General features: G+C 40.9%; 2 long non-coding RNA genes across 2 annotated transcripts; one reads left to right on the top strand and one right to left on the bottom strand.

Annotated features, from left to right (window-relative positions):
* Positions 1-1795: 1795 nt before the first annotated feature.
* LOC134215032 (uncharacterized) lies at positions 1796-2450 on the top strand. The gene is made up of 2 exons (XR_009980005.1): positions 1796-1976; positions 2102-2450. It is a non-coding gene; the product is annotated as an uncharacterized LOC134215032 (long non-coding RNA).
* A 4259-nt stretch (positions 2451-6709) lies between these two features.
* Positions 6710-8865, bottom strand: LOC134215033 (uncharacterized). The gene is made up of 5 exons (XR_009980006.1): positions 8452-8865; positions 8239-8383; positions 8031-8180; positions 7817-7966; positions 6710-7754 (listed from the first exon to the last, which is right to left on the bottom strand). It is a non-coding gene; the product is annotated as an uncharacterized LOC134215033 (long non-coding RNA).
* Positions 8866-24891: the final 16026 nt, after the last annotated feature.

Below are 24891 nucleotides of genomic sequence, written 5' to 3' on the forward strand. Positions count from 1 at the left end.
AAAGAAGGCATCATCTCCTCTGTTCGCCTTATACCGGAAAAACGCGTTCTATTGAAAGGCTCTTTTACTCCTCATCTCATTTCGTAGAATTAGTACTTTTCAAGATCATAATGACAGAAATGACAGTTAAAACTAATTAGGAGAAAAATCAAAACTGTTGGTTAAACAGAATATGTAATGCATTTATCTAAGTATCTATATTTTTTTTTATTTTTTTAAAAGATTGTCATTTTGCGGTTCATTGATATCTGTTGGTGTTAAACATAATAATAGAATACTACATATTCGAAACGTTTTCGGGGTAATTGTCTTTCGGGGTAGTATCCCATTCGGGGTGATGGTTTTCGGAGTACTGTCCCATTCGGGGTAGTGGCCTTCGGGGTAATGGCGTTCGGGATTCTGTCATTCGGGGTAGTGGGGTGGAGCCATCCAGAAGCCATGACTTATTCAGGGCCAACGTATATTGCTATTAGAAGCCTCAAGCATGCTGCTTCCAATGCCGCAACGCATTCGGATGATTTAGATACTTTGATGGATGTTGAAGCTTTTCAAAGTTTCATGAAAATTGAAGATGGATTTGTAAGACCAGTCATGTTATCTCTGCAACACTTTCTTCGGTATGACCTTGATGCAATGCTTGTGATGACCAATGCGCCTGGAAGAAGCGCGTTCAATCGCGTAGAGCGGAAAATGGCGCCACTCAGCTCCCAACTAGCTGGAGTGATCCTGCCTGCAGATTCATATGGATCCCATCTTGATGAAAGAGGTAAAACCATAGATGGAGAACTCGAAAAGAAAAATTTCACAGCAGCGGGTGAAGCATTGGGTCAACTATGGAGTGCATTGGTCATTGATGGATTCCCAGTTGTAGCCGAATATAAAGAACCAAGGAAAGCATGTGATCCTCCTAGCTTGCCAGATCATGAGTGGTACAAGGACCATGTACGCGAATCTCAATATGCCTTGCAAATCGTTAAATGTGAAAATACGGGATGCTGCAAGCCATTCCGAAGTAGCTATTGTCGTATTCCAACATGTCGTTGTATTCCAACGAAACGCACGCGAAACTTTGTAATAATTTTACGTATAGGCAAAACACGACTATCCTCGGTTAAAATCGATCACTGAATGAATCTCGATCTCTTTCACACAATCTATTTCCGCAAATCTCAAAAGCTCTCCCTATCAAACTTTGCGTTTTTCTGCTTCCGTGACATAGCGTTTCATCAATCGTTTTTCTTTCTTTTCTTTTATTTTCCGTTTCACAACGCTACCCAGCAAACAAGGTTACTCTAACTTGACCCTAACATGAGTGTAACCTGTTAGAAAGTTACTCTAATTTTCTCACTAACGTTAGGGTAAAATGAGACTAAAATTAGACAGATCTGCAACACTTTTGTTAGATATGTTTATGTAAGTTGCATAATTTTATCTACACTGCCAAAAATATCTATATAAGATATATGTGTCGCCGTTATAGATTTTTGCAATAGCTCCACCCTAATATAATTGATATAGAACCACACATAAATTAAATAATTGCTAATTCGAGACCACACATAAAGTTTATTTGGATATATATTTTATAAGTAGTTCGCGTGGAGAATGGTTATGTGTGCGCTGATATACATCATAAGTTAAATCTATGGATTTTTGCCAATAAATATGTGTGGATTTTTAGTAGTGTAACCTGTTAGCCTCACTTTAGTATAACGTTAGCAATCTTTTGCAGTGAGCGGTTAGGGAGTTGTGAGGGTTGTTTTGAAAGGGCTTTCATCCTGATTTATTTACATTCAGCTGTCATCCGAGGCAGAATTATTATGTACCGTGAAAGTACATAAAACATAACTGCCTTGAATGACAGTCAGATGTAAATAAAGTATAAATAAAAATCTGTACCCTGCAGGTGTATTTTCTGCAGAATAATCATTAAATATTTAATTATCTGGACTACATTTTTATCGAATCATATTTGGGTAAGTAAATTGAAACTTATTTGTCAGGTTGTTTTTGCTCCCTGCTCCGATGCTGCTGTTGTCGATCCGGAGCCGTATTTTCTTCGCGCGAGAACATTAACTGAGAACGTATTGCATTATTCCAGGCTGCATTTGTCGCCCTTTCCGAAGTGGCACTTTTCGGTTTGCTTCTGACACATCCGGTGAAGGTATAAAGCAAAACAGCGATGGGTGGAATCCTCCAAGTGGCACTGCAGAACGAGAATTTCTGGATTTTCAGTAAGGTCTTCCGGTCCAGAACGTACCTCATCGTCCGAAGTTTAGAAGACCAGGAAATTTTCAGAATGTATCCGCTACTTATGCCGATGCCGCACTGTTTTTTCGGTCCTGAATTGTCTTTGCGTTGTGTGGCCTTGATGGCCAGGAGTAAGGATATATTGCAAAAATGAAATGTAACTGATTTTAAGGAAATAAAATGAAACTTATATTTTAGAATACTAGCAATTTCTCCTAGAATCTGAGAAATTATGCATGCACAGATTCTACATTATTCCCTTCGAAAATTTCTGCAAAATTCATCGTCAATATTTTTCAATAACTCCCCTGCAAAGTGTATTGGTAATTCGCTCCAAGCGTTCCTCTGAGGAGTTGCTTTTGTAATTCCGCCAAGAAGTTATTTCGGAATTCCACTAGGAGTTCCTCTCGAAATTATTCTGGGAATCCCTTTATGATTTCTTCTAAAAAAAATTTTCCAAAATTGGTCAGAAAATTCCTCCATGAGTCCTTCTGAGAATCACTACAGAAGTTCCTCTAGGGAATCCTGGAAGAGTTCCATTGGGAATGAGTTCCTCCCAAAGCTGCCCAGAAAATACCTCCAGGAGTTATTCTGGAAGTTTTTACAGGAATACCTTAGGAAGTATTTCTGGAAAATTCTCCAGGAGTTCTTCTGGAAATTCCTCCAGAAGTTCCTCGATGAAAGCCTCTGGAATTCTTCCAGATGTTCCTCTGAGACTTTCTTCAGAAGTTTATCCGGAAATTCCTTCATAAGTTCCTCTACATTTTCCTCTAAAAGTTATTCAGGGAATTCCTCTATAATTCCCATGGAGAATAACTTCAGGAGTTCCTCCTTCTGCTATTTTTTGAGAAATCTTTCGAAAGTTCATCTGTAAGTTCCTCCAACAGTTTCTATGGATACTCCTCCAGGAGTTACTCTAAAAAATAAATCAGGAATTCTTCTGGAAGTTTCGCTTGGTACTGCTTTAGGTATTGCTCTATGAATTCCTTCCGGAGTTTCTCTGGGAATTGGTTCAAGAGTTTCTCTGAAAATTCTTCTAGGAATTCCTCAGGAAGTATCTGCGGAAAGTCCTCCATGAGTTCTTCTGCAAATTCCTGGAGGAACTTCCGGAGGAATTCCTGGAGGAACTTCCGGAGGAACTTCCGGAGGAATTCCTGGAGGAACTTCCGGAGAAATTCTTGGAGGAACGTCCGGAGGAATTCCTGTCGGAACTTCCGGAGGAATTCCTGGCGGAACTTCCGGAGGAATTCCTGGCGGAACTTCCGGAGGAATTCCTGGCGGAACTTCCGGAGCAATTCCTGGCGGAACTTCCGGAGGAATTCCTGGCGGAACTTCCGGAGGAATTCCTGGCGGAACTTCCGGAGGAATTCCTGGCGGAACTTCCGGAGGAATTCCTGGCGGAACTTCCGGAGGAATTCCTGGCGGAACTTCCGGAGGAATTTCTGGCGGAACTTCCGGAGGAATTCCTGGCGGAACTTCCGGAGGAATTCCTGGCGGAACTTCCGGAGGAATTCCTGGCGGAACTTCCGGAGGAATTCCTGGCGGAACTTCCGGAGGAATTTCTGGCGGAACTTCCGGAGGAATTCCTGGCGGAACTTCCGGAGGAATTCCTGGCGGAACTTCCGGAGGAATTCCTGGCGGAACTTCCGGAGGAACTTCCGGAGGAATTCCTGGCGGAACTTCCGGAGGAATTCCTGGCGGAACTTCCGGAGGAATTCCTGGCGGAACTTCCGGAGGAATTCCTGGCGGAACTTCCGGAGGAATTCCTGGCGGAACTTCCGGAGGAATTCCTGGCGGAACTTCCGGAGGAATTCCTGGCGGAACTTCCGGAGGAATTCCTGGCGGAACTTCCGGAGAAATTCCTGGAGGAACTTCCGGAGGAATTCCTGGAGAAACTTCCGGAGGAATTCCTGGAGGAACTTCCGGAGGCATTCCTGGAGGAACTTCCGGAGGCATTCCTGGAGGAACTTTCGGAGGCATTCCTGGATGAACTTCCGGAGGCATTGCTGGAGGAACTTCCGGAGGAATTCCTGGAGGAACTTCCGGAGGAATTCCTGGAGGAACTTCTGGAGGAATTCCTGGAGGAACTTCCGGATGAATTCTTTAAGACACTCTCAGAGGAACTTCCAGAGCAATTGCTGGAGAAACTTCCGTGACAATTCCTGGAGGAATATTTGAAGGAACTTCTGAAGGAATTCCTGGAGGAACTTTGGAGGGATTTCTGGAGGACCTTCCGGAGGAATTCCTGGCGGAACTTCTGGAGGAATTCCTGGAGGAATTTCCGGAGGAATTCCTGGAGGAATTCCTGGAGGAACTTCCGGAAGAACTTCCGGAGGAATTCCTGGTGGAACTTCCGGATGAATTCTTTAAGACACTCTCAGAGGAACTTCCAGAGCAATTGCTGGAGAAACTTCCGTGACAATTCCTGGAGGAATATTTGAAGGAACTTCTGAAGGAATTCCTGGAGGAACTTCCGGAGGAATTCCTGGCGGAACTTCCGGAGAAATTCCTGGAGGAACTTCCGGAGGAATTCCTGGAGGAACTTCCGGAGGAATTCCTGAAGAAACTTCCGGAGGAATTCCTGGAGAAACTTCCGGAGGAATTCCTGGAGGAACTTCCGGAGGCATTCCTGGAGGAACTTCCGGAGGCATTCCTGGAGGAACTTCCGGAGGCATTCCTGGATGAACTTCTGGAGGCATTGCTGGAGGAACTTCCGGAGGAATTCCTGGAGGAACTTCCGGAGGAATTCCTGGAGGAACTTCCGGAGGAATTCCTGGATGAACTTCCGGAGGAATTCCTGGATGAACTTCCGGAGGAATTCCTGGAGGAACTTCTGGAGGAATTCCTGGAGGAACTTCCGGAGGAATTCCTGGAGGAACTTCCGGAGGAATTCCTGGAGGAACTTCCGGAGGAATTCCTGGAGGAACTTCCGGAGGAATTCCTGGAGGAACTTCCGGAGGAACTTCCGGAGGAATTCCTGGAGGAACTTCCGGAGGAATTCCTGGAGGAACTTCCGGAGAAATTCTTGGAGGAACGTCCGGAGGAATTCCTGTCGGAACTTCCGGAGGAATTCCTGGCGGAACTTCCGGAGGAATTCCTGGCGGAACTTCCGGAGGAATTCCTGGCGGAACTTCCGGAGCAATTCCTGGCGGAACTTCCGGAGGAATTCCTGGCGGAACTTCCGGAGGAATTCCTGGCGGAACTTCCGGAGGAATTCCTGGCGGAACTTCCGGAGGAATTCCTGGCGGAACTTCCGGAGGAATTCCTGGCGGAACTTCCGGAGGAATTTCTGGCGGAACTTCCGGAGGAATTCCTGGCGGAACTTCCGGAGGAATTCCTGGCGGAACTTCCGGAGGAATTCCTGGCGGAACTTCCGGAGGAATTCCTGGCGGAACTTCCGGAGGAATTCCTGGCGGAACTTCCGGAGGAATTCCTGGCGGAACTTCCGGAGGAATTCCTGGCGGAACTTCCGGAGGAATTCCTGGCGGAACTTCCGGAGGAATTCCTGGCGGAACTTCCGGAGGAATTCCTGGCGGAACTTCCGGAGGAATTCCTGGCGGAACTTCCGGAGGAATTCCTGGCGGAACTTCCGGAGGAATTCCTGGCGGAGCTTCCGGAGGAATTCCTGGCGGAACTTCCGGAGGAATTCCTGGCGGAACTTCCGGAGGAATTCCTGGAGGAACTTCCGGAGGAATTCCTGGAGAAACTTCCGGAGGAATTCCTGGAGGAACTTCCGGAGGCATTCCTGGAGAAACTTCCGGAGGCATTCCTGGAGGAACTTTCGGAGGCATTCCTGGATGAACTTCCGGAGGCATTGCTGGAGGAACTTCCGGAGGAATTCCTGGAGGAACTTCTGGAGGAATTCCTGGAGGAACTTCCGGAGGAATTCCTGGAGGAACTTCCGGATGAATTCTTTAAGACACTCTCAGAGGAACTTCCAGAGCAATTGCTGGAGAAACTTCCGTGACAATTCCTGGAGGAATATTTGAAGGAACTTCTGAAGGAATTCCTGGAGGAACTTTTGGAGGGATTGTTGGAGGAACTTCCGAAGTTATTCCTGGAGAATCTTCCGGAGGAACTTCCTGGAGTAACTTCTTGACCATTTCTGGAAGAAACTCCCGAATGAATTCTTTAAGACGCTCTCAGAAGAACTTCCGGAGCAATTGCTGAAGTAACTTTTGGAATTCTGGAGGAATTCTCAGAAAAAAACTTGTGGTAAAATTCCCACAGGAACTTCTAAACAATTAAGGAACTACTGGAAGAATAACCGGAGAATCTCCTGAAAAAAATTCTAGAACTTCTGAAGATTCCCCAGAATAACTTCTGGAGAGATTATCAGAGGACTTCCTGGAGGGACTCTCAGAGGAACTCCAGACGAAATTATCGGAGGAATTTTCGGAAGAGTTTCCAGAGGCTTAAGATATTCTAATAGGAACTCCTTGAGAAATTCTCTGAACTTCTGAAGGAAATCTCAGATAAAAAAAACTTTTGGAAGAATTTTCAAATGATCTCCTGAAGAAATTTCTTGGGAATTTCGCTGAGGAACTCCTGTAGCGAGTATCAGAGGAACTCATAAAGAGATTATCAGAAGAACTTTTGAAGGAATTCTCAGAAAAACTTTTGGAAGAATTTTAAGAGGAACTGCTAGAGAATTCAGGAACAACTGATGAAATACCCAGAAAATCTCCTGAATTTCTAGAATTTCCAGAAAAAAAAACTTTTTAAAGAATTTCCAGAGGAACTTCTAGAGAATTCAAAAGCCACTGGAGAAATACCAAGAAGATCTCCTGACGAAATTTATAGATAAATTTAGAAAAAAAATCCCAGAGACACTTCTAGCGGAATTAAGGAACTACTGGAGGGATTGTCTATAGATAAACTTCTGGTGGCAGTTACTCTTGGTGTTCTTAAATTCTTTCAGATGTGCCTCTGAGTATTCTTCTAGTAGTTCTTTTAGGAATTCCTCTAGGTATCTCTCTGACAATTCCATCTCTATTCTGGGTTTTGGGGCCTCGGCAGCTCAGTGTTAATATATTAAGTTACTAATCACAGGGTTACTAAGCCAAGCTAGCAAATTGGCTTTTATATTATGTGACTAACATGATGATATTCCGTGTATAGTAGAAAATCGAAAATTTGTTTTCAATAAAATGAAATATCTGCAGTTATCAGACGTCGCAACTCATTTCTGATTAGTGCGCATGATAGTACATCCATGCGTGCATGATGCGCACTACTAATGAAATATTTCAAATTGTCGCGACTCGCGTCGCAGCGCGAGTGCTCAATCGCGCGGTCCGGTTTGGTGGCGGCCCGACAATACTAAGGTCAGGGAAGTCAAGAAATTTCCCAACATGAACCCGCAATCAAATCCGGCTGGAAAAAATCATGCATCAAAATCAAATTGATCCACAATCGAAAATAGAAAATCATTATTTGAAAGGCTCAAATTTTAACATTTACGATGCTTTCGGATGATTCCGGAGTCAGCTTGGCCATAATGTCTGTGAATGGAAAAATCTTTATCAATTGGAATAAACTTAACGAACATCAACACAAAACTCACAAAACATTACCGGCATCAAAGTCGAAGTTCTGTTCGACTGGTGCCAAACATTAACGGCATCAAAGTTGAAGTTCTGTTCGACTGGTGCCTTTTTACTTTCAGCTGTATATGCGTTCCGCAGACAGCTTCATATCGGCATCCATACGAAATCTGATAATTGGTAATTCACGTTTATTAACATCTGTATGAACATAAACAGAAACACAAAACTCACCGGTAAACATCCTCGACTGCTGTACATCCGGAAGGTATCTTGAAAATTGAATTCGTTTGCAAATTGTCGGCAATCTCCTTACTCAAAGGACAGTTTTTTGTCCTGCAGCCCATGCATTCCGGATGCCTAATACCGGGATCCCCACAATCGCTGTGAATGGTATATGATATAAAATTTTCATGAATTTAAAGAGCAACGCAAAACTCACCAGTAAACAACGTCAGATCAGCAGCAGACCATCCGCTCGTTTTGTTGAAATTCAGGATTCATTCCATAAATTGTCGGTACCGTTTCGCTTTCCGCATCAGGTTATGTTTTCCGGAGGCAACTTGGTGACACCAGCAGCACGGCCTCTGTGTAAGGCAAATTCAATTTCGTTGTAAATTAAAATTTTCATGAACTTATAACAACAAAAACTCACCCGATAGAATTCGTCAACAGCCGTATATCCGGGTAGCTTATTGGAACCTATTATCCAGCAAATCGTCAGCATCCGTCATCAAAGGAGTTTGCCATTTATCCGTTCTTATTTCTCCTATGCATTCCGGGGGCAACTTATAAATGGCGGTCTTTAAATTAAAATTTTCGTGACCGTCAGCAGCAGCCCATCCGGACTACTTGACGGGATCCGCAAACTTGATCAGAGTTCACTTTTCCCAATTTCCAAATTGAGTCAACTTTCTTTTAGTTTTGCACTTCGTGCGTCAATCAACAAAAAACTAATCAAGAAACAAACTGTCAAAATTGAAAATAAACAAGAATAATTTTTCAACAACATAAAAGCATAAAAATGGATATGTTTCGATCAGCAACATATCTAACACACCCTAACAAAACCCTAACATCTCACAAATTGTTTCCTGGGTAACAGTGTACCCAATATTAACAAAATTAGCTAATCTTATTTATAGTGCATTTCATTTTCAGTGTGCACTTGAAATATTTCACTCTCTATCTATCAAATCGCAATTCAGGAATATTCTCTTTTTGTTTTGTGTACTCAGAATTAAGAATAAACGAGGATAGTTTAAATTTAAATCATTTTTGTGATTTGTATCATTTAACCATTGCATAGCATAAATAGTATACTAACAAACATTAAAATTTATACAAAGGCGGATTTTTGCTTGAATATTTAATATTGTATTAATAATGTTTGCGAGTGAGAACCGTTGCTATTCTGAGAACGAAAAAAACGTGCAATCGAAATAATATTCTGATCTGCAGCCATTTGATTTTTTTTCTGATTCGCCATTCATATTAAATTTTAAAACGTAAGTAATGCTGTAGAAAAAAATAAGCATATTTATAGAATAAATTAAACTTGGGAAATTTTGCTTTTACAGGTGCCGCCAAACAAAAATTTGTCTGTACGAAAAGTAATAAACCAAATGACAGGATAAGACCGAAGTTTTTGACCTGAAGTGATTTTTTTGTTGTGGCTGCAGTAGTTGAACAAAAATTATTAGTTCCATTAGTTCAAAGATACATATCAGAGTAACAAATCAACACCAAGTCCATCAAGTATTGTAATGGTGTCGTCAGTGGGGACTAAAGAATATTGATCGATGCTGTTGAATTGCATTCGAAATGGCGACGGAGGAGAAAATCTCGACCGAGCATATACACCGGAGCAGGTGGAGAATGGAGATTCTGCGAAGAGCGGAGGAGGAACACAGTTCGAGGAGCCGCTTTACGATGCAATTTTCGTGCACGTAAGATTATTTGATGCGAGAAAACGATTGAGATGGTAAACAGCATAGGACGCGTCCGGTCATCATCGTTCCGCCGGAACATCATATGTGCCACTATCGTGATCTCCGAAGGATTTCGGGCCTGGAGGAACAGGAGGATCTCGTGCATTATGAAGGGACGAATTATTGCTCCGAGCGTGAACATAATCATCGAATTTGCCGTTGTACTTTCGTTACAGAATATTATTATTATATTTAATTACCTTTTGCTGTGAAATAAATCAATAAAATGTAATTGGTGTAACCTAAATTTTATGAAAGGAAATAAAATTATTTTTATCAATTATTTTTGACAGAACAAAATCAAAACTATAATCATTAAAACGCTTTTATTCTATTTTTATATACTGGGAAGTTATACTATGCGCTAATAAGTTGAAGTTATACTATCTCCGTTTTGTCCAAGTTTAAACTAATTCGGGGTCAACCAGGCGAATAGCCAGTTAGTATGACTTTTAACCTATTTGGTATACATTTATTTCTGAGTGTTCCTTTTATTATTTAGGCTTTGGTCCGATTCGTGAATTAAAATCGAATTAAACTTAAAAGTGACAGTTCGGAAATTATGAAATCCCCCGCTCATAAAAATGGCTGGTGCTACCCAGCAAGACCAACAAAATATCTACCAAAAATGATTCAACATCTGTTAAAAGTAATCTTGCTCTGCGAGCAGGGTTATTTGAAAATTATTGAACTGTCATTTTAAAGTTTAATTTGATTTTAATTCATGAATCGGACCAAAGCCTTATATTAATGACACACTGATGGTATTCGTACCATGGTACAAGTTGTACCACAGGTGTGTCGCCTTGTACCATGCTGGTACAACGTGAAAAACCATGGTACAATATGTACTAGGGTATATAACCGTGGTACTTGTACCACCAGTGTGTCTTTAGTATTACTCTCGTGCCTACACGCTCATTTGAATCTACTCAAAAGTGAGTCAAATTTGACTCACTTTGAAAAAAAGTGGAACAGCTCACTTTTGAGTAACTGGGCGGTTACTCACTTATGAGTAACATATCATTATGTCAAAATTAGAGTAACAATTACTCACCAATTAAAATAAAAAAGTGAGTACATTTTACTCACTTTGGCACACAGGGAGCATTATGCGCTTAATAAAGAATTGAATTAAAGTAACAATAATAAGGTTCGCCGCTCTGCTTTTTTATTATTTTTAACATGAACTAATATACAAGTGGCCTGTACAGTACATAGTGGTTAATTTACAGCTTATTACCTTGTAATAATAATATCTTATAAATTATAGAAAAAGAATCGTTCAACTCGGTTGAATAAACTTTCTTACAATTGCGATAAATGAAGATGTTTTTACTCCTTAGCCTTGCGGTAAGACGCGTGGCTACGAATCAAGACCATGCTGAGGGTGGCTGGGTTCGATTCCCGGTGCCGGTCTAGGCAATTTTCGGATTGGAAATTGTCTCGACTTCCCTGGGCATGGAAGTATCATCGTGTTAGCCTCATAATATACGAATGCAAAAATGGTAACCTGGCTTAGAAACCTCTCAGTTAATAGCTTAATGAACACTAAGCTGCGAGGCGGCTCTGTCCCAGTGTGGGGATGTAATGCTAATAAGAAGAAGAAGATGCGTTCCAGCCAAGTAACTTGATCAGCCTCTTCATTACTCCACGGTTTGCTTAATGACATGTACCACTTCACATACGAAGAGTCCACCAATCGTTTTAATCCTGATCTAAATTCTATCGAAGTACTTCCTAGTATCATTTTCATCGAAGCATTGTCATATACATGCATACATTCGTTACCGGCACCGGCCCGGTGCTGTGAGGGATAGATGCGTTGGTCGAATATATCGGGTTTGCAGATGACCATTCCTGCAATCAAAAAAGGTACTTTTATGTATAATCCATTTCATTTATGAATAGTGTATCATCAATACCCTTTTACCATTTTTTAGCCATGCGGTAGTTGGTTCGATTCTCGGTCCGGTCTTGGCACTTGCGGGTAGGAAAATTTCTCGACTGCCGACTCTTAAAGGATCATCGTGTTAGCCTCATGATGTACGAGTGCCAAAAAGATAACTTGGCTTAGAATCCTTGTAGTTCATAACTGTGGGAGTTAAAACCTGGTTAAAACCAATGAATGAACACGACCAATGCAAGTTGCGAGGTGGCAATTTCCCAGTGAGGAGTGTAATGCCAATAAAATATTAAGAAGAAGCATACGTTACCCTTTACATTCTGGAACGTTTCCGGGTCATCAGCAGTCCCAGTTCTCCTGTTCTGCACAAAAGACTTCAGAAAAAAAACACAAGAACCATTTCCATTAAAAATTTTCTAACTGTTTGACAGTTGAAAAACAATTACTCGAAAGTGAGTAAAGCATAAAATTCTTACAAGTGAGTAAAAATTGACTCACTTGCTAAATCGAATGTTACTCACTTTTTGACATTTCCATTTAAATTCAAAAGTGAGCCATTTTGACTCACTTTTGAGTAGATTCAAATGAGCGTGTAGTCAAGTCGCCTTATTTACTTCGCAGTGAAATCCTCAGTTAATAACTGTTCTGTGTAACAGTTTCTTCCGCGACTGATTTTCCCGTTTTTCCTCGTGATTCCCTCTCGTTTACTACATTACCCTTCTGCTCCACTCTATTCTAAAACAGCCATCAAAGAGAAGAAAAAAATCCCTCATCTGAGTAACCTTCGCTTTTGTTGACATTTTTTGAGAATTATCAAAAAAAAGTTGCTAGTTTTTGAAAACAATTTTTTGTAATGTTTTATTCTGAAGTTATCTATACATTGTTCTTTTTTCATATTGTGATTATTGAATGTTATCGCTTTATTTCCAGTCAAGTCTGCTGATTCACCAGAAAATTCGGTATACAAACTTATCATCGAATCGTTGCGGTCGGCGGATAATGTCCCTTTGTCGAAGATTTCTGGTTGGAGAGTAATTAAGAGCAGCCCTCAATGGAGAATCCGTTTGCGTTCTTGAAATTGCCGCATGATGATTGTTGTCGAGTATTACTCCATCGCTGACTCCATCAGGCATTACAGCGTCATCAACGTTGTCTGCTGTTCCAGCTGTTCCATTAGAAGAATCAAGTCTTGAGTCTGGAGGTGTGTAGCTTTCTGGGGCCTTCCTAATTTCCCGAATGTTTCGAGCGTACTGGATACCAGATTTACTCATAACAACAACCTTCGCCCCTTCTCTGGCTATCACCGCGTACCGTTCCGCTGAGAACGTAGGATCAACTTTACTTTTCTTCGTTTGGGCTAGAAGGACCATGTCGCCGACTTGGATATTGGATGATTTAGCTCCACGGACGGAATCAGCATATGTTTTGCTGGCGAGTTTAGCTTCTGCGTCCCTTTCTTCCCACTCACTATTGTCAGATCTGTTGGCCGTCCACAAACAAGGGAAGGTACCACGATATCTCCATCCAACCATCATCTCAAATGGAGTTGCTCCAATTCTCGAATGAGGAACAAGAGTATTATGCCGGTGGACATATTTTTGCATCGCAAGTCTCCAATTTTCTCCGTCCAATTTAGCAGCAGCTAGGGCTTTTATTATGCCCTGGTTCTGCCTTTCAACAGAACCATTCGATTGTGGACTTAACGGTATGGATTTTCGAACTTCAACACCCTTGTTTTGCCAAAATTGAATAAACTCAGTACTTTGAAATGGTGGTCCGTTGTCACTTTGTAATATTATTGGACAACCCCATAGCTGGAATATTTCGCATAAAGCATTATTAGTGCTAGCTGCATCTAAACGCTTCATTTCATTGACACATAGATATCGAGAATAAGTGTCGATGACAACAAGAAATTCACCCGACCCATGATTGGGTACCGTGAGAAAATCTACTTGTAGAATTTCCCATGGCCCATCAGGAAGGTTTCTGCTAACCAATGGCAACGGAGGATTTCGTCTTGATAACTGTGCACATGTGTGACAGCATTTCACGAACTGTGACACTTCTGAAGTCATCCGTGGCCACCAGAAGAACATCCACATTATTCTTTTTGAGGCGACTTCACCAATATGGCCTTCATGAGCTAGTTGCAACGCCTTGATACGAAGAGATTTCGGGAGAACCGTTCTATCGTCCTTGAATACCAGAGACCCCAGAGTATGCAAATTTTTTCTTTGCGCTTCGTACCCACGGAGCTCTGGAGGCCATTTTTTTGATGTCAATGCTTCTCGAACCATAGCTAGCTCACTGTCTTCTTCTGATGCAACTTCGATATCGCTCCAAGTCAATCGCATGCATCCAGTGTCTAATGCATACAAATAGTGACAATCGTTGTCTTCGTCGAATGGTTTGTCCTGTTGAGCAGTTGGGATTAGTCTTGATAAAGCATCTGCGATATTCTGGCAGCCTGGAACACGTTCAATCGTAAAGTCATACGGTTGGAGACGTAGTGCCCAACTCTCTGCTCGTGACACCGCTCTTTTTCCTAATCTGTGGTTCGAGTTGAAAATAAATTGATTGGCTTCTGCATCCGTACGAACTACAAAACTCTTGGCCAGCAGATAGAATGAAAATTTTTCAACTGCCCACACTACCGCCAATGCTTCTTTTTGCGTGTGTGGATATTTTTGCTCAGCTGTGGTCAGTACCTTGGAAGCGCAAGCGATGATTCGAGGAGTTCCTTCCGCGTTAAGCTGGATTAAAACCGCTCCCAAACCTATTGGGGACGCATCCACGAATAATTCTGTCCTGTCGTTTATGTTATAGTAGCCAAGCAATTTGATTGATGTTAAGGCCTCCTCCTTAATGTATTCGAACTCCGATTCTTCATTATCAGTCCAATAAAAGGAGTCCGAAGTCGCCAATCGTCGTAGGCACTCGGTCTTTGTTGCTCGATGAGGTATGAATTTGTCGATGAAGGTGACCAATCCCAAGAAGCTCTTTACTTCAGAGCATGTCGATGGCCTTCGAAAATGTTTAATAGCAGCGACCTTCTCTTCATTGATTCGCCATCCATCCGGGGTCAAAGTGAATCCTAAGAATTCCGCCTTTTGTGTGCCGAACGTGCATTTACTGTTATTTAGTTTAACGTTATGATTTTCTAGTTGTGCCAGTACAACCGCCAAGTTTTCGTCGTGTTCTTCTTTGGTATTCCCAAAAACCAAGACGTCATCCAAATAGTTCTTACAACCTTTGCAGCCTTCCAGCACCTTACGCTGTAGAGCCTCTTGAAACAGGTCCGGGGCATTACAAAGGCCGAATGGCAATCGCACGCAACGGAACATCCCGAATTCCGTATAAAAATTTGTAAGATGCCTGGACTCTTCAACAAAATGTAGTATCCATACCGTCTGCAATGGGCTCGATAATATTTGCCGATACCAAGTTTTCCAGCCTTTTTTCAAACAAAGGTTTAACTGCTAGGGGTATGTTTGAAAATATTGTTCTGCATGGTGGTTTATATTTATCGTAGAATATTTTCACTGGTGGAATGTTAAACTTGGGAAAAACCTCTTTCGTTTCTATAGCAGCAATTTCTACAGAATACTGTGCTACTGAATAATAATCCTTAGATGAATCTACCGGTACCTTCAAGCCTAACATCAAAATACTGTATCTAGAAGCAGTTGACCTACACACTTAATTTATTTTGCCGAAGCCGGCAAAATGAATTACCGAGAATCCAACAGCCGACAGTTCGGTAAAAATCTCGGCAAAAGATCAAATTACCGACTGGTCGTAAAATGTACGTAACCGTGCAGCTGTCAAAATTTACTGAGTCGTTCGGTAGTGCGGTGCCGAATGACTCGGTATAGTGTTTTACCGAGATTCAGTAATATAATGTTTTTGATATCCATATTTACAATGAAATAAAAAATTAAAACAATAACCAATATGAATTTACTTATAGGCATTTATTCGGTCTTATTTTATTATAAAACTATCAATCAATGTAGTATTGATTGTCTTTGCTGGAGGTCACTTTTTTGTCTGTTTTATTTTATTCACAACATGGGAAGACAAAGAATACAACACAAATGGGTACAATATCGTAGCACGTGAAGATCTGAGGACTTGAGGGAGAACCGATAGAATCGATTTTTACAAATCCGGCTAACCGCGCGAATTGGTCGAAGTTTTTAGAGCATTCCGCGGTACAGATGGACAAATCAAATACTTTTGGATCTTTACACCCCTCCATTTTTCCGGCAGATCAGGCACACACTTTTTGTTCAACGATCTGCTTTGCAAAAATTCCTCGACCTTTCGATTTTTACGGCGTTTAAAACAGCAGCAAGTTTGTTTCTCCACTATTCATATCAAATGGAATTAATTCTTGAATTGAAACTGAAACGAAAAAACCATACATTAATATTTTAAATAAAAAAACAGTAAAATTAAATTGGATTACTTACACGAATAGGTAATATTAAATTGCAACAATGAAAACTTGTGTCCGTTTATTTTTCTATCAAACACGCGTGTGTTTCTTATTTTTGACACAAGGGATTTACCGAGATTCGGATCAATTCAGATTACCGATGACTGTGGCAAACTTGTTTGCCGGAATTCAGTAATCAAGTTGAAGGTCTTATTTTCCACCGAAATTTCAGTAAAAATATGCTTTACCGACCACGTTCGTCATTTTATATTACCGAGAATAATTCTGGCGATTAAGTGTGTACTGAGAAGCGCACGACTCTCCCTGACGACGTAAAACTTCTCTAGAAGAATTGGCCGGTCTTCTGTGATGGAAAGGTATGCTTCAAATGTAGCAAGAACCTCGATAGACTTCTCTGTAGCGTATGCTTTGAGTGGGTGGTCAGCAGAGTTTTGAACATTAAACTTGATTGTGGAGTCGCGATCAATTTCCGGAACATCTGTTCGGTGAATGTATTCACCTGAGCTCCTGAGTCTATGAGGAAGACGAAATTCATACCCGCCACCTTGGCGTTGATATAACCATCGTCGATATCGCTTGATGCTGCTTGTGTTCGATGTAAGGATTTTATGTTCTGTGAAATGCTACTACGAATATTATCCAGTGATGGTTGGTCGTTTACAATTACTTTATCATCATTGGCGATCAGTTTTAGTTGAGCGTTTCCGAAATCAGCTAATGCTGTACCTGGTAGTACTTTATCGATTTCAGTAGTGTCCTCTTCCGTTTTTTCTAAAATGGCGATCGTATGTGGCTCGTCACGAGTGGTCATTCGTCGCATGTCACCTCCCTCGAAGCCAGCTGGACAGGCACGTCGGATGTGCCCTTTGATTCCACAGTTATTGCAAATTTTGTCTCTGGTGTAACATTCATCCGATGAATGAAACACACTGTCACATCTCCAGCACCTCACCCTCGATTGATTTTTCTCGTTGTTGCTGAAATGTCCCCCACGATGTGCTTTCCACCCACCTCTGGGTTTTTGTACTGATCGTTGGTATGGCTTGTTGCGTCCCTGGAATCGTTCTGAGTATTTACGTTGACTGTGGTACGGGGTGGTAATAGCAGCTACTGAAACGCTGTCCGACCTTACTTGTTTTCGCATGACATATTCCTCGTTCAATCTGATGGACTCTATTTCTCTAACCTTATCGATGAGATCAGTGAAACATCCATTTTACTTAACATCTTCAGTGCTGTTGTGCGCACCTCCTTATGGCGAGCATGTTCAGCAATGGTAGCTACTATCTCCTCAAACTCCTTTCCATTGTCGAATCCACAAAGTCGTGCAGTAGATCCTACTCTGCTGATGTATGCTAAGTCCGTTTCGTCGGGTCGTTGGGCCATCAAAGCCAGTTTTCTTCGCATCAGCATAACATCCGAGCCCGATCCAAAGTACGGCCTAAGCCGCTGCATTGCGTTAGAAAACGGCTTTGATTGTGGATCTGGATCGTTACTGTTAGATTTGGTGTTTCTAAATATCTCCAACAGCTTAATACCGGCTTTCACCTTGAACACTGTGAACCTTGTGTGTTCGTCGTCGATTCCAGCGAGGCTCATAGAGTCAACTAACAGGTCCTTCCATTGCTCGAACGTCTGTCGGTGAATATCTCCGTCATCTGTTGGTTTGCATTCGGGAACATTTATGGAGGCCACCGAAAGTTGATTCATCGAAGAGAAGAAACGGGACTGTTCCGGATTCGTTACATTCCGCATGAAGCTTACTTGAAAGTCCTCCTGATTCGGCCTAGTCGTTCTTCTTGCAGTGCTGATCCGGGATTCTTCATCAGATGACAAGAAACGCGACGATTCCCTTTTATTCGAATCACTCGTATCCAGCGCATCGTGCTGGGATTTATCCTGAGCTTCGTTCGGAAGCGATCCACGTGAATCGCCCAAGTTTGTATCACTCGCAGTCTGTACGTTACTATCGAGTGGCACTTCTTGATTTTCATTGAAAATGGTTGGGCCAGTATTGCGTGTGCTTTCGAATCCATTTCCTCTATCCAAATCGAACATTGTACTTCCATTTGAAGAACTTCTTCTGTCATCCGTCGTTGTTTTCTCTAATTTTTGGGCAAGAAGTTTAGTTTTCTCCTTGCTTTTCTTGAGCTTCTTCCGTAGTACCTTGTTTTTAGCTTGTTCGGCAGCCAGCTGACGTGCCATTTCTTTGAACTTGCTTTTCTTCGACTTTGCCGATGGCTCCTCTGAAATATTGTCGTAAAGGAGAAAAAAATAAACCTTAGTTAAGTGCTTACTACGTGAAGATAGGTTTAATTCTTTGAATTTGTAACCATGCGATAAGACATTTATTTCAGCCATGACCATCGCATGGTAAGCCATTTTATTCCGTGACCTCTCGCACGGCAAAACATTTGCTCTACCCATGACCATCGCATGGTAAGCCATTTTATTCCGTGACCTCTCGCACGGCAAAACATTTGCTCTACCCATGACCATCGCATGGTAAGCCATTTTATTCCGTGACCTCTCGCACGGCAAAACATTTGCGCTACCCACGACCATCGCATGGTAAGCCATTTTATTCCGTGACCTCTCGCACGGCAAAACATTTGCTCTACCCATGACCATCGCATGGTAAGCCATTTTATTCCGTGACCTCTCGCACGGCAAAACATTTTCTCTTATCAACACCATCGCATGGTAAGCCATTTTACTCCGTGCAGGGTGGCCACCGAACCGGGAAAAACGGGAAAAGCGGGAAAAAGACGGGAAATTGAAGTCACCGGGAAAAAAAGCGGGAAAAACCGGGAATTCAGGATATGGACCGGGAAAAAAATATTTTCGTCAAGTCACACTAAAAAATTTTCAAAATTTTTGATGGAGTTGAGATAAGGAAAAGATTTGCTCTTTAATGCTCATTCTACAGTCGCATTCTAAATGAATTATTTAATTTAGTTCTTGTGTGTGTGCGAGGTACAGGTACTGGTGCAGATCCAGATCCATTACTAGATCATTTTGATTTCAGTTTCAAATGACATCATATATTGTGTTATGAGGCACGGATAGAATCGAATATTGAAATATTCCTTCTTTTGAATGAATGTATTAACCTTTAAATTATTTCTCTAGTGTCCAAGACTTTTATTACAGAATACGGAAAAAATGAATATGTTGAATAATTTATATATTAATAGAAATGGATCATTCTACACGTAAAAAAAAATAATGTTGTTTATTATTAATATTTCTAATACTTTTTTGCCAAAGCAGGCGCTTAATGACATGTATAAGAAAAAACTTATACATCGCATTAGTCACATACATTCGGAAACTTATACTTTTCATTAACTTATGAATGTTATTAGCTTTTTGATATGGGATCATTCATTAGGTGGCATAATGAAGAGTATAAAGCATTCAGTACACTGTTTGTCTAATTGACAAATATTTGCTAAATTTCAAAAAATATATTTGCTTTGTGTGTACTGACTTGTCAAATATTCGTTTATCAAATATTTACAACACTGCGCATAACAAATATTTGCAGAAATGACAAATCGTGTACTGTCAAAACTGTTAAATAATTGATTATGTTTGCAACTCTTTACCGATGTTGAGTTGCAAATACTTACAAATAATTTTAAACTTGGACGAATTGACTGATCCAGAACGAAAAAGAAAAGAACAAATCTAGAAAAATAACTTGGTCCTGTTTGTTTTAAGTGCGTTCTGGGATAGTAGATGGTTAAGTGTGTACACATAAATCTCAAAATAAAAATTTATGGATTTTCTCCGATAAATATGTGCGGATTATCCTCAGAGCAGTCCAATATTTTCCACATTGTTTAGAGATTCGGTTCCAAATGATGTTCCGTAGACAATTCCTTGGAAATAAGATTTAAAAACAGATTATTCCACTCATGTGGTGTAATCGGACCTGGGGACCCAAACGTTCGGGGAAAAATAGAGGGAAATAGACCAAGGAAATCCCAGCAAACATGAAACAATTATGCGTCTACCGGCAGTATAAATAAAGTTAGAAGAAACTGCTCATAAGAAAAAAGGCGTAATCCTCCTTGATACAGTTGCGAGTTTTATAAATGTTGCAGCACATTGCGAGTTTTATAAATGTTGCAACAAAATTGTAAAATTCTAGGGTACTCATTTCTAACATAGGGATTAAAGCCCCAAACGCAATACAACGGAACGGCGACGGAAACGGCAAATTTGACAGAAAATATATGGGCTAACTGTCAAATTTTCCGTTTCCGTCGCCGTTCCGTTGTATTGCGTTTGGGGCTTAATTCTCCAATGATAGATGATAGAAGATTCTTAAGGGCCTCATATATGGCCCGGCAAACCTCTGGAACAATTCTGGAGATTGTCGTCAGTGGAATCCTGAAAAAATATTGCATTGATGCTTTCTCCGGTAGCGCAGAATCTCAACGTCAGGGTTAATCTTTCTACTGGAGATATTGATTTGCTCATACTCGTGTCCTGCTTCTGGATACGAATCTCAACTTCTGAGGTCCAACCAAACTTAAAAGGTCGTAAAAATCGGCGGTGGACATTCTGAAAAAGTTCTTGTACAATGTCTAATGCGAGTTTGACGACAAACAATGTACTGTCTTTTGAACAACATTTGACAAATAGTCAACCAAAGTTTTCAAACATAGTATTTGACAAATAGGTTTTATTCAAATATTTGCTCATAGTGTACTGGCACATGACAAATAATCAGCAAACGTCAAATTTTGTTAAAACAGGCTATGACAAATATTTGTCGATTAAACAAACAGTGTACTGAAAGCTTAAGTATTTTCGAATGGTTTTTTGCCATAACATATAAGGTTATTTTTTACGTGTAGAGATAGTGGCGTTCCAAGTGGTCAGCGTTTTAAAATTAGTGAACCGTTCTTTTTGGTCTAATTTTTTCACAGTTTGAAACTAACGTGGTTTCAAAATATTCACTGTGCATGAAGAGAAAAAAATATGTACAGTCCTGCAGTTATGTTCTAAAAATTTAAAAAGTATAATTTATTGATTAAATTACGAATCGAATGTTTTGATTGCCCAAAATGGGCTTAAATCCATCTTAGAAAAAAAATGAATATTTTGATCAGAAATTAATTAAAAATTTAAAAAAGAAATTAAATCTGTGTTCAAATTCGTGGAATTCAGAAAAGCGATACAAAATAACTATGATGAGGTTACTGGTTACTTCATTGCTAAGTTCTCTTAGTTTAAAACATTAATTTAATTACGATAATTTAAAAAGCATCAGATACTCAGGAAGGTTTTCGGAAATAAAAACAGCTGAATAAGATCAAACCGAGAGCTAAACATTCAACATGTTTCGGCTGTATTCCAAGATACTTTACGTTTTCATTGAATATTATGCTCTAAAAAGGAAGAACCAGACTGGCATGCAATATCCATCGGCTTGGTCAGAAACTTACGAAACTTCACAGCAACAACCAAAAAATGGCGAAAGTTTTGCAACTAAAAATCAAATCTTTGTAATTAGTTGCTAATGTGGTATTACCATATTTCAGTGTACCTGTCGATTAAAGCATTTCGCATAACACGTTGTTAGTAATGTAATGTATCTATTTCAAAAGTTCTTTACAAATTATCAGTTGCTTCGATATAAAACTGACTTCCGGTTTGGTCAGAAAATAAAACACCTTGTAAAAGTTCAAAAACTTTTACCCTATTTGTTCCAAGTTAAATAAAAACCGGGAAAATTTGTCAAAATTTATCGGGAAAAGCGGGAAAAAACCGGGAATTTGAAAATCGAATTTCAGTGGCCACCCTGTCCGTGACCTCTCGCGCAGGATGGCATTTTTTCTCAAAGAAATCAATTTGCAGAAATCATACTCGTAGACATGTTTTCTTTAATTTATCTTACCTGCCGACTGTGCCATGTCGTATTCCAACATGTCGTTGTATTCCAACGAAACGCACGCGAAACTTTGTAATAATTTTACGTATAGGCAAAACACGACTATCCTCGGTTAAAATCGATCACTGAATGAATCTCGATCTCTTTCACACAATCTATTTCCGCAAATCTCAAAAGCTCTCCCTATCAAACTTTGCGTTTTTCTGCTTCCGTGACATACACGTAAAAAAATTTAATGTTGTTTATTATTTATATTTCTAATACTTTTTTGCCAAAGCAGGCGCTTAATGACATGTATAAGAAAAAACTTATACATCGCATTAGTCACATACATTCGGAAACTTATACTTTTCATTAACTTATGTATGTTATTAGCTTTTTGATATGGGATCATTCATTAGGTGGCATAATGAAGAGTATAAGTATTTTCGAATGGGTTTTTGCCATAACATATAAGGTTATTTTTTTACGTGTAGCGTTTCATCAATCGTTTTTCTTTCTTTTCTTTTATTTTCCGTTTCACAACGCTAACAGTGTACCCAATATTAACAAAATTAGCTAATCTTATTTATAGTGCATTTCATTTTCAGTGTGCACTTGAAATATTTCACTCTCTATCTGTCAAATCGCAATTCAGGAATATTCTCTTTTTGTTTTGTGTTCCTTTTATTATTTACTCTCGTGCCTAGTCAAGTCGCCTTATTTACTTCGCAGTGAAATCCTCAGTTAATAACTGTTCTGTGTAACAGTTTCTTCCGCGACTGATTTTCCCGTTTTTCCTCGTGATTCCCTCTCGTTTACTACAGCCACAGACAAACAGACGTAACAGCTAGAACAATTTGTTCCAAAATCCATCGCCCAGTTATTTTACCACCACCTAACGTGCATTTTGTACGAAACAAAGTTTAGTACAACAATGTCAACAGAATGCGCTAGTGTGAGATGTCAAATACACAGGTATACGACGCGCGCGCCCCTGGATGTGAAACTCGCAAGCAGTTGAATTTAAAACGACCGTTGAGCTCATGGTCGATGGGAATTTCCTCAGTGTTACGTCTGTTTGTCTGTGCTACAGCTATCTCCATGTTTTACCGAACAGGTTCCTTCCACCACCTTGCCCATTGAGTCAATCTAGTGTGGGTATCATGGTACCAAGACCAGGTGATGTAAAACAGACAGATCGGTTTTTGCCTCTGTTCCAGCGTCTTGCATTGGGTGTACCTATACCTGTTGATTCTGACATGGTTAATGTACCATACGACATGAACTGCCCTTCGCTTCGTAATGAAATCAAACAAAGAACCTGTGAGACTTGTGGTTTGTATTTGGCATCGATGAAAGCTGCTGGTATACACAATACACACTAAATCGGTTCATGGATCTTCGTGCAACAAACAATCTGGTAAAGTTCGTCCCGTGCGAGTAACAGCTCGCCGATGTAAAGAATTGCTGTGTGTGATCCGTGACGATTACACAGGAGCTGAAGATGTTGACTGGATGGATGAAGAGGATGTTGATACCGACAACGCAACTCAACGCAACAATCAATGGACGATTATTTTGCTGAGGTTCAAGCCGTCGAAGCCTGGGTAACAAATGAGTTCACAGCAGCTGATAATCATTTATGTTTGCTGAATCGTAAGAGCACATAAATTGATGGTTCTGCTGATTCGTTTGCGCCAAAATTGATTTATTATTTTTTTATTCAACTTTCTTTTGTATTCAAAGTTTCAATAAAAACATAAACTGCTTTAAGAACATTTCACAAGCAATTTTGAATAATTTTAATGAAAAAAAATGAAATCTTACTAAGATGTTAGGGAGGGGAGGGGGGTCTTTGAAAATCTTATGATGCCTTACAAGGGAGGGAGGGGGGTACAAAAAATGGCAAATAAACCCTTACGTAATTTGTGGATGACCCCCAAGCTTATTTTTCAGGGACAATGACGACCGGCGGTTGATCAAAGGGTACAGTAGTTTCAACAAGACGTTACACTTTGTCACCGTTTTGTCAACCTGTTGCCTGAAAATAAGCTTGCTGTCGAGGGTCAAGCCAAGGTAGCCGGCCTCATTGGCCCATTCCACAGTCGTGCCATTGAGGATGATTTTACAGTCCCCAGGCGGAACAAGTTTAGGGGATTTGGAGTGGGGGAAAATGATGGCCTGGGTCTTCGCCGCGTTGATACAGATCTTCCAGCTGGTGAGGTACTCTGTCAGGGCATCCAGGCCCCGTTGGAGTTTTGCCACTAGCGCTCTGATCACTCTACCGTTGTAGACGATGGATGTGTCATCTGCGAACAGAGACAGAATGCCGCCTTCTGGAGGTTCTGGCATGTCGGAGGTGAACAGATTGAAAAGCAGGGGCCCGAGGATACTGCCCTGGGGAACGCTTGCGACGATGTTGTGCGCATTGGAACTCGCTCCGCTGATTGAGACCCGGAATGTCCTTGCCGACAGGTAATTGTTGTTGATTTTCACCAGGTAGCTGGGAAGATTGTAGCGTTGTAGTTTGTACACCAGGCCATCATGCCATACATTGTCAAATGCCTTCTCGACATCGAGTAAGGCCATGGCGGATGTTTTCGAGACAAACTTGTTCCGTCTGAGGACGTTGGCAACTCGGGTCAGTTGGTGTACAGTTGACCGACCGCGTCGGAAACCAAACTGTTCCTCGAGCAAGATGTTGAGATTTTCGGCAGACTCAAGTAACCGATGATGAATAGCTTTTTCGAATAGCTTGGATAACCCTGAGAGAAGGCTGATGGGTCGATAACTTTTGGGGGAGGAAGGATCCTTCCCAGGCTTCCGGATGGGGATGACTTTCG

The sequence above is a fragment of the Armigeres subalbatus genome, chromosome 2, assembly GCF_024139115.2.
Source record: "Armigeres subalbatus isolate Guangzhou_Male chromosome 2, GZ_Asu_2, whole genome shotgun sequence".
NCBI classification, from domain to species: domain Eukaryota; kingdom Metazoa; phylum Arthropoda; class Insecta; order Diptera; family Culicidae; genus Armigeres; species Armigeres subalbatus.